Source organism: Nicotiana attenuata, unplaced genomic scaffold (genome assembly GCF_001879085.1).
Source record: "Nicotiana attenuata strain UT unplaced genomic scaffold, NIATTr2, whole genome shotgun sequence".
NCBI classification, from domain to species: Eukaryota; Viridiplantae; Streptophyta; class Magnoliopsida; order Solanales; family Solanaceae; genus Nicotiana; species Nicotiana attenuata.
The window spans coordinates 540,084-549,383 of NW_017670486.1; the positions used below are offsets into that span (position 1 = coordinate 540,084).

Genomic DNA, 9,300 nt, shown 5'->3' on the forward strand with positions numbered 1-9,300 from the left:
CAGTCCCGTAGTCCCAAAAGTAAACATGTAGGGGGGGGGGGGATCTACCGGAATATCATTCAGTAGTCCCAAAGTAAATATCAAGTACAAGGAAATCTACCGGGTGCAGTCCCGTATTCTGAAAAGTAAACGTGCAGGGGGGATCTACCGGAATATAGTTCCGTAGTTGGGGTCAAACGAACTTCGATTTTCGAGTTCTTTATATGTACAGACTCGTGAGATGATGAAGAACATTTTGGTATAAATTTTGTCCAGTTCTTGGACGCGGGCCGGGGGTCGGGTTTTGACTGATTTCGGGTTTTGTGCTTAAAATCGATATTTTTCAATTGGAATTCATATATTTAGCATAATATAATGATAAAAATCTGAACTTGGTAGATTTGGAGCACTCGGAAGTCGTTTCGAAGGGCAAACGCATTGCAAGCTAGATTTCGGGCCGGATTGAGGTGAGTAATGATTTTAAATGCTGTCTTGAGGGTATGAAACCCCGGAATTCATAGTGTACGGCTATGTTGAGGTGACTTAATAGCTAATTGTTTGATATTATTATATTTTGGGCTAAAAGCCATATGTGGGCTTCGTGCCAGCTGTTTGAACCCTTAGAGAATTTTTAAATGATATTTTCCTCACTGATTGATTTCATACTGGTGCTCAGTCATACTATATTTTTCTATTTTAGAAACTCAGCTGTATTATTCTGTTTTAAATACATTAAATGATATTTCAAAGGTATTTGAGCTGAGCTTCATATTTTACTGTGGCCCGAGGGGCTTATGAGATTCTGACTGAGTAAGGCCGAGGGCCTGTGTTGTGAGGATACATTTGGGTCGGGCTGCACGCCGCAACAGTGATACATTGATTATGATAATGAGGCCGAGGGCTTGAGATTGTACGCCACGAGGTGGCTTGAAATATTGATATGAGGCCGAGAGCCTGTTTATGATGCCACGAGATGGCTTGATATTGCGCTTGGGCCGTAAGGGGCCCCTCCTGGAGTCTGTACATCCCCAGTGAGCGCGGGTACCCATTGTGATATGAGATATAGCCCGAGGGTCTCGTATTGTTCTGTGACATTTGCCCGAGGGGCTGATTCTGCTGTTACTGTGCCCGAGGGGCAGTTATTATGTGTTTACTCTTCTGTTGTTTTCCTGCATATTATTTAACTGTTTGGAAGACGTTTACGAGATTTCACTGTTTTAATTATAATTACTGATTTGTTGTGCCTCTTGTAGCTTAATGTTGTGCCTTACGTGGATTTATATTACTCAGTCTTCATTTATTTTTATTACTCACTGAGTTGGAAGTACTCACTTTACTCCCTGCACCTTGTGTGCAGATTCAGGTATTTCTGAACCCGGTAGCGGGTTGGTTGCTCAGAGGCAGAGTCATCGGAGTTTAGCAAGGTAGCTGCCCAACGTTCGCAGCACTGCTTTTCTCCCTCTCGATTTCACTAGACTGTATCTACTACATTTTAGACTCTTGTTGTATTCGGACCTTAGTAGATGCTCATGAGTAGTGACACCCCGATGTCGGGCAGTGTTGAGTTTGTTTTCCGCAAATTATACTGTTAACTGCTTATTTTTGAGATTTTATCATGTTTACGACTTAATACTTATTATGTTACTGCTCATGATTGGAAATGGGATTGTGTCGGTTGGCCTTGTCTTCACGAGAGGCGCTATCAGATCCGGGTTTAGGGTCGTGACAGAAACTGGACATTCGACTGAGGCCTTATTCCTTTTCTTTACCATGTGTCTCTAAACATGTGTAATACTATTAATTTTTGCTTTTTTGCCACCTGTGTTTGATCTTTGCAGTAATGGGGACATCTGTCTTCCACTTCCACTTTCAATATTTTTCATACTTCATCACAAATTCTCTTTCATTTTCTTGCATTCCTCCCAGCTGATGTGGTGCTAAAAATTAGGGCTTATCTTTACAAAATTATCAATTCGCATACGTTGCTGCTTTACCGGTACATGACATTTCTTCTCATCGTATTCAGTTAGTTTCTGTTACCATATATTTTTTCTGCTTTTTCCCTTGTTTTACCATTATCCCTGAAGAACTAAAAGAGCAAAAATGAAACTTCAATTCTACCGAGTTTTTCATTTTTTTTTTCCTTTCACGTGTTTGTTTGTGCTTAGAGGGAAACTGCATTTGCCATCCACCATGGAGGTAGATTGAAGGCTTTCTAACAATAGATTTTTTAGTAGAGTGTTTCCGACGATAAACACTTACCTACAAATTACAACAATTCTGAGACATAATCTTACCCTTTTGAAAACATTTGAGATCTGAATCAAATTTGGGTACAATTTGAATCATTTTGTTTAATCTAGATCCAGCAATAATGACAAAGTGGCGTCTGCAAAAGTGCAAATGGATGAAAACAAATAAAGGTAAATGATTAGGAAAAAAGATAAATATTAATTAGTAAAAGCTCCACTTTTCTAACCATGAAGGTGGAAAGTCTTGCAAGCTCAAAAAAAATTGGTCGACCATAGAATATGAGACTCTGTGTAGTACAGATTCTTGTGTGTGTACCAATTGTGTAAGGGAGTTGTAGTTCATGAAGTCCTCATAAAATTTGGTCTTCTATCCCAACTGCTGGTTGGTTTTATAGTAGAGAGGTATACTTTGTCAGATACCAACGTTAAGTTATTGAATAGGGCTTTTTGGTGCTTTGCGTTATATAAAAAGTACTACTTTCTCAGTGTAACTTTTTTGGTTTGAAGTAATCAGATTGGGAATCAATTTGTATATTTATTCTATTTATTAGTTTTGTTGTAGTGGAGCTTGTGCAAACAGTTTTGCCTAATATTAGATTAGGCGCCAACTCTTAGTTAGTCTTTATGACTCAGAGCAACAGAAGATTACCGAAAAGTTCGGGAATTCCATGGAAGAGATTTAGAATGATCTAAAAACTTTCTTTTCGTGAAGGTGTAATACTTACACTTTCCTTTACTTTTTAAAATGAGCGTAATGAGTGATCCTTGTTCGGTCATAAATATGAGCTTCCTAAGTTCCATGAGTTTCCGTCTTATAATGCTTTCCTTGAACTTTATACAATATTCTACTATGAGGCTACGCGAAACAAAAGACATATGTGATTACTCTTGGTTACATCAATCGCTTAAAGTAAAAGGTCTTGCTTTTGATAAATTGACATGTCATTATTTGTTTTTTGGACTCTATGAGTCAAGTCCGCTGATCTTGGAGTTAAATTTATGACAATTATGATCCTCCCGGAGAAAATCAGCAGATAAGTTTACACTCAACATGATTATCAGTAAATATAATGAAGAGGTAAGATCAAGAAGGCACCTTTGATCTATTTACTCTAACGATTACCTTTTATATCTGTCCGAAGTGTTCTAAGTAGCTTTGTATGTACTATGTAAGCATTTCAGTTGTTAGCAAATGTCTCAAATCCATAAAGTAGAGTAGTCCCTTTTTTCCCTTGATCATTCATGGATTTCAGGTTGTTCATCATTTGCACAAATGAATATAAAAGGGGGATTAACAGATGAAATTCGAATCTCGAAGATTTGAAGGCAAAGGCTTCCTTGGTATCTTTTCTAAGCTCTACTGCACATGCATCAAAGCATTTTCATTAATGTGCTTTGGTATTTCAGTAAGAAATAAATTTACTTGAATCAAAATTTCTTCCTTCATGTGCTTTATTTTATTCCACTAAGAAACCTACAAATGGAATGTTGGTTGTTAGTGGGTCTTTCAAGCATTAAGGTAACACTCTTTAAATGGAAAATTTGTCTTTCGTATAAATCTTGCTATGCAAAAATTTTAAATTTGAATTATCCATGTTGAATTTCTTCTTTTCCAAATTGGCAAGTGAAATCAGTGCAAGGTCTAATCTATAACATTACTGTTCACTTTTACATTCCAGATGAGAATATTATGGGTGTCAATGATCGAGGTGAGAGTTCAACCAACGTACAAGTCAATGTTCAGATATGAAATTTTTTATTTAATATCATGGCTTTCTTTNAGATAGTTCACGGAGAATTTCTTAGCACTATCTTTTTGTACAGAAAAAATGCAACATACACCAAAAAAGTTCATATATGAGTATCTCAGTGCAGGTTATCTTGGGAAGCTTTACTTTAATTTGACACTCTAGCTAAGATTAATGGTATGAGTAACTTTGTCCTACGCCTAGACATTAAGTGCTAAACCAGTTGCCGAATTCCATATGACATTCAGTAATCAAAATATTTTATCCTCTCGGCAACAAATCATATCATCAAACAGTAGCTTGTTTGGACATGACCTTTATATTGAAAGAAATATTCTTTGTAACCATATCCAAAACATCAGCAATTTTAGGACCAGACAAAACGCAATAGCAAATATCGGAAACACACTTTGAAACCCCAAAGATACAGTGAAATCTCATTCTCCACCCTCAAATGAAAAAATAATAAAAAGAAAAGAGAATCAGTTTGAGTATTTCTAAGAATAGGGAGGAGATGGAAGGATAATCTTACTTTGCTCAAATTCATCGTTAAAGCATTTGCCGAAAAAGTCAGACCAACGGAAGTCAAATCAAAAGTCTAGGTTATTCCTTGCAAAATCAAAAAAAGTTGAAGCGAATCTCAGGAAAAACGCAGCTTCACTAAATTGAAGAAAGAAATGAGAGGAACTGAAGTCATAAAATAAAGACAACGGAACACCCAAGAAAACCATAAATGGAAATACAAAGAGTATAACTGAAATTTCATACACTAATTGACATACCGACCTAAATTACTTTAAGCCGTCTAAAAGATGAGAAATTACAGCGGAAAAAATTTCATATTTTGGATAACACTTGGTACTGGTGGTATAGGAGAATCAGCAAAATCAAAGAGAGAGAAAGATGGACGGAGAAGAAGCACATGAGAGAAATAAAGAAATGGAGAATTGGAGATTGGAATGGGTCATGGATGGGGATAACTCGGATAGATGGAAAGGACACGTAAGGACTTAGGAAGAAGCACAATAATACAACAACTGGACTCAGTTGAAATTCCGCAGATGCCCTTATTTTGAAACGTAATGACAAATAAGCAAGCATGTCGAAACTCTTCGCTGAATAACTCATAGTAGATAATTGCTCGATAGTACTGATATTGTCAGCAGATTAATATCCTTCGCAAATAGTGAAACTCCCTGCTAAGAGAATGTATAGCTCTCATTGATTGCACAGGCAAAAGTATTTTTTATAACTATTCATATCTTTTTTTAATAATGTCTTGTTAAAGTAGCAAAAGGCAAGGAAAAAATAAAAGAATCAAATGCTTAGACTTTAATATGAATACAACCAAACTTTTTAAATCCATAACAGTCAGATTTTTACATTCATATAAAGTATCAATGGATTTTGGATACTGAATATCGCCCAACAAGACGAGGCAGCTTCATAACAACCGGTTTTGACAGACTATAGTCGACAGAAACATAACTAATTGTAATTGATACTCAATGTCTGTCAAAAAAAAAACAATCCCCCAATTTCATCCATCAAAACCCTAACTCAGAAATTTCCGGATGTTGTGTAAGTTGAAACAAATTGGAACAAAAAAAAGGAGAAACAACACATAGAAAATAACAAAATCGATATTAAAGACTAAGAAATTTACCTGAAAGTTCAAGAGATTTGAGAGAGAAAGTGGGAACAAAAAAAATTTTATTTTGGTTCTTTTCATGATTTTTAATTTTATAATAGAATGGTAAAACTGCATTTTTAAACTCTAACCTTGCTGAGTTTTGAAGTTTCGTGCTTTCCTGGGTGCTTCACGTACTTGTTAATTTTGCAATTTGAGAGCTGTTATAATGGGAGAAAAATATGATAGTTAATCATAATATTTTAACAGACTGAAGCATCAATCTGGTGAAGGTGTTTCTAAAGCTCTTATCAAAGAAGTGTCTTAAAATTTTTACTGTCTTAATAATTTGTTTTTAACAACCTTTTAGTATTAAATGGCAATTGAGAGTCAAAAACAATGAGCCCAAGGACCAACTTGATTTTGATTAAAGAAACAGAGTACTTTCATTGGTAAATTTCTGGCGTCCTAGGTATTTTCACACACTAATATGGCTGAAAATCTTGACTTTTGATGTGGAAGTTTTTAATTATTAAATAGTAGTCTACTCCCAAGTTTCATATATGTTTTGCTGGTGTATTTTCTTCCCGATAAATGACTTTGATGATCTATCTTTGCGTCAATGATTACTGTGAGTATATTCGTTAGATGTTACTTATTATAAAAAAGTCTGTGGTAATTATTGTTCTTAATTTCTTGAAATGGTTGATGCATAGGGCACTATGGTTGTGTTGATGGACAATGCACTTTATTTGAAAAGGATTAATGTTCACCTCTGTCTAATTTTCTTTCATGTGTTACAAGAGATGATCTATATAATGAGAATGACTAATGGATGTATACCTACGTACAATGACGTTTAGAGTAATGATAATAGACTGGATACATGCCAAATTTTAGATAGAAAATCTAACCATTATGGTCCCTATAGGCAGCACGCTGGACTATTATGAAGCAAACAAGTTTGACCTTAATAAAATGAATATTTTTACTTGCTAAGAGTAATAAGAGAATATATGACGGATTAGAAAATTATTAAAATTGACTTTAGTCATTAAGAAATCAACATGTTGAATCAATATTTTGGATATCATTTTGCTGATTGTATGTATTGATGAGTATTGAAGCTACAAGTCCTTGCTCAGATGGTCATCTTTTGTTCTTGCTTAGTTGAACATCTTTTAGTTTGCATATAGTTGTTGGCTGTGACTTTTACTTTGATAGTTCTTAGTCCCTAACTAGCAGATATTCCGTACATCCCAAAAGAAAGAGAATTACTTTGATCTTTATGGTTGGAGGTGCTTGATATGTGTTTTAGAGTGGAGGTGGATAGGAAAGCATTCTTTTAGTTTCTTTATTCTAATAACTGTAAATATAGGAATGCTTTGTACCATGGATTTTATTGAAAGGGTCCTCCAAATAACATAGTTAATTGTTTTCGCAATTATTTAAACTTAGAGGCTAGAAAAAAAACTACTTTTTCCTAATTTTCTTGACTATGTGACTACGCCGTAATGCATACAGAATTAGTTGTCAGCTTCACATTTAATAAGGATATTTCTTTCCTGTAAGAATATTGAGTCTTGAGTCTGGTCCAGTGAGGCATCAAGTGCTTCTGTAAATGATCATTGGAATACCATACATTTTAGAGTTTATCAATTTGATGTTTAACTTAAAGAATTAGTTTTTATATTTTGCTAATCCAAGCACAAACCATATCCTGTTTGAATGTCTCCTTTATATATGAAAGTAAAATTGTGTGTAAGATCTATTCGAAATAGCCATCTTACATGTCACTTTTGTCAATCGAGAACTTTATACCTTGGATCGTATTCATAAACTTTTTGTGTTGTGTAAAGGCTCATTTAAGTTTATTGACCATCCAATAGGGCCATGAGTTCAGACTGTATTTCTTTATTATTAAGAGATCTTCCCTTCCACAGCAGATTAAGAGGTGAAACATACCCAACATGGTGCTAATGTGAATACAATGATCAGGATCTGTAAGGGCTTGTTTGTTCGCATATCTTTTTTTTCCCTTTTTCATGTTGGATTAAAGATCCTCTAACAATATCTTTATTGTATTTGATCGTGCAGGTATGTCTTATTTTAGAAGCTACCTCACTGATAAAGTAATATGAGAGTAATATGATGGTTAATATAAGATAGTAGCATAACAGTTGAAACTTGCTGATAGGTTTATTTCTTTTTAAGTAATATGTATCCGGTCTATTTGAAATATTGCATTTATGAGGATGAATCTCACTAATAAGTTGTCTGATGTTAATACTTCTGGTGGGAATTGTCACTTATATATACATTCTCTACGCTTCAGGTCATATCTGTGCTCTTGGTGTTCTGTTAGGTTCTTTTAATTCTGAAATAATGACAATTTCCAGCACGGGCCATAACCATCTATATAATTGAAGAGCCAGAGTTTCGACCTGGTTACTTCATGGCAATAAAAGTAAAGTTAGGGTTATTCTAGTCATTTTAGTATAAACTCTACGTGGATTTTTTTTTATTGAATCCACCGCATACATTAATCCTTATTTCGCTATTTTTCTTCATAGTGAGCTTTCTTCTCTCTTCATCTTCCCCGCTGATGCCTTTGATTTTCAATGAATTTTACTGATAATACATAACTAGGTTTTTTTTGTGCTCAATTCAGGTTTTATTTTGCTTTAATTTCAATTCAGTTAGATTTTTAAGTTTTTTTTTCTGCTGTTGTATATAACTAAATTGATATTTGTTCAGTTTCAAAGTTAATTGAGGAAAGAGCATTTGTAGCGAATAAGGTCAAGAAGTGGTCAAGAATGGTACGCTCAATGGACATGTCTCTCTTGATAATTTGAAGTAAGCTTTTTCTTTTGCACCATTCGTGTTTGATGACATGCAAAGCCTCTTTGATACTCGAGTCACTAAGGTTTAAGAATTTATCCTATTGTTGAATTTGATTTTAGGGGTTTTGTTTCTTTATTTTTGCAGGACTTTGTTATTGTAGAATAAAGGTATTTATATGTACTGGTGACGTTTAAACCGAAATATTTTTCTTGCTTGAATTGTGCTAAAAGAAAGTAAGAACTTCGTGAGAATATTTTTAGTAAGGATCAATAATCTTACCTACAACAATAGAAGAAAGCCGAAACCTTTGCAGGCTCAAACCTTCATGCTTCATCAGCTTGATTGAATAATGTTAGGACAAAGAAAATAAAGGCCATGGCGTGGTCGAGGCAACACTCAAATAAAAGAAACCTGAGTCCAACTGCATTATCAACAAAAAGTATCTCCAAAATAATTTTTGGCCACCTTATCACAATGGCACAATGCTGCAGCAGCAAAATAGTGTGAGATAGCCAAATCTGCTCTGCTTCAAGCAGCAACAAAGGCAATGTGGGTAGACATATTTCAACCCTGAATTGCTTAGCTTCTAGCAATGGCATGTTTAATCTTAGCACGCCTTCATCATCAACTGCAGGCAATAATTTTTCTCTCTCAAGGCCAGGAATGCACATAATACTAGTATTACAGTTCTGCAATCCATCCACAGCTGGTGCAACAGAAACGGTAGATATATTAGCTCCATAAGCTTTGTCAGCTTCATACACAAGTAATAGTCCATCCCTCTTCTTGTGGAAACGCCTTCAAACATAAACAACAGGTTTTCTATCTTTGTGGCTGCGATGACTTC

General features: G+C 35.0%; 1 long non-coding RNA gene across 2 annotated transcripts; it reads left to right on the top strand.

Annotated features, from left to right (window-relative positions):
* Nucleotides 1-1,850: 1,850 nt before the first annotated feature.
* On the top strand, nucleotides 1,851-4,000 carry LOC109240122. Of its 2 annotated transcripts, XR_002070005.1 has the most exons (3): nucleotides 1,851-1,975; nucleotides 3,485-3,572; nucleotides 3,911-4,000. It is a non-coding gene; the product is annotated as an uncharacterized LOC109240122 (long non-coding RNA). The 2 variants fall into 2 exon arrangements; XR_002070004.1 differs by having other exon boundaries at nucleotides 1,853-1,975; nucleotides 3,485-4,000.
* Nucleotides 4,001-9,300: the final 5,300 nt, after the last annotated feature.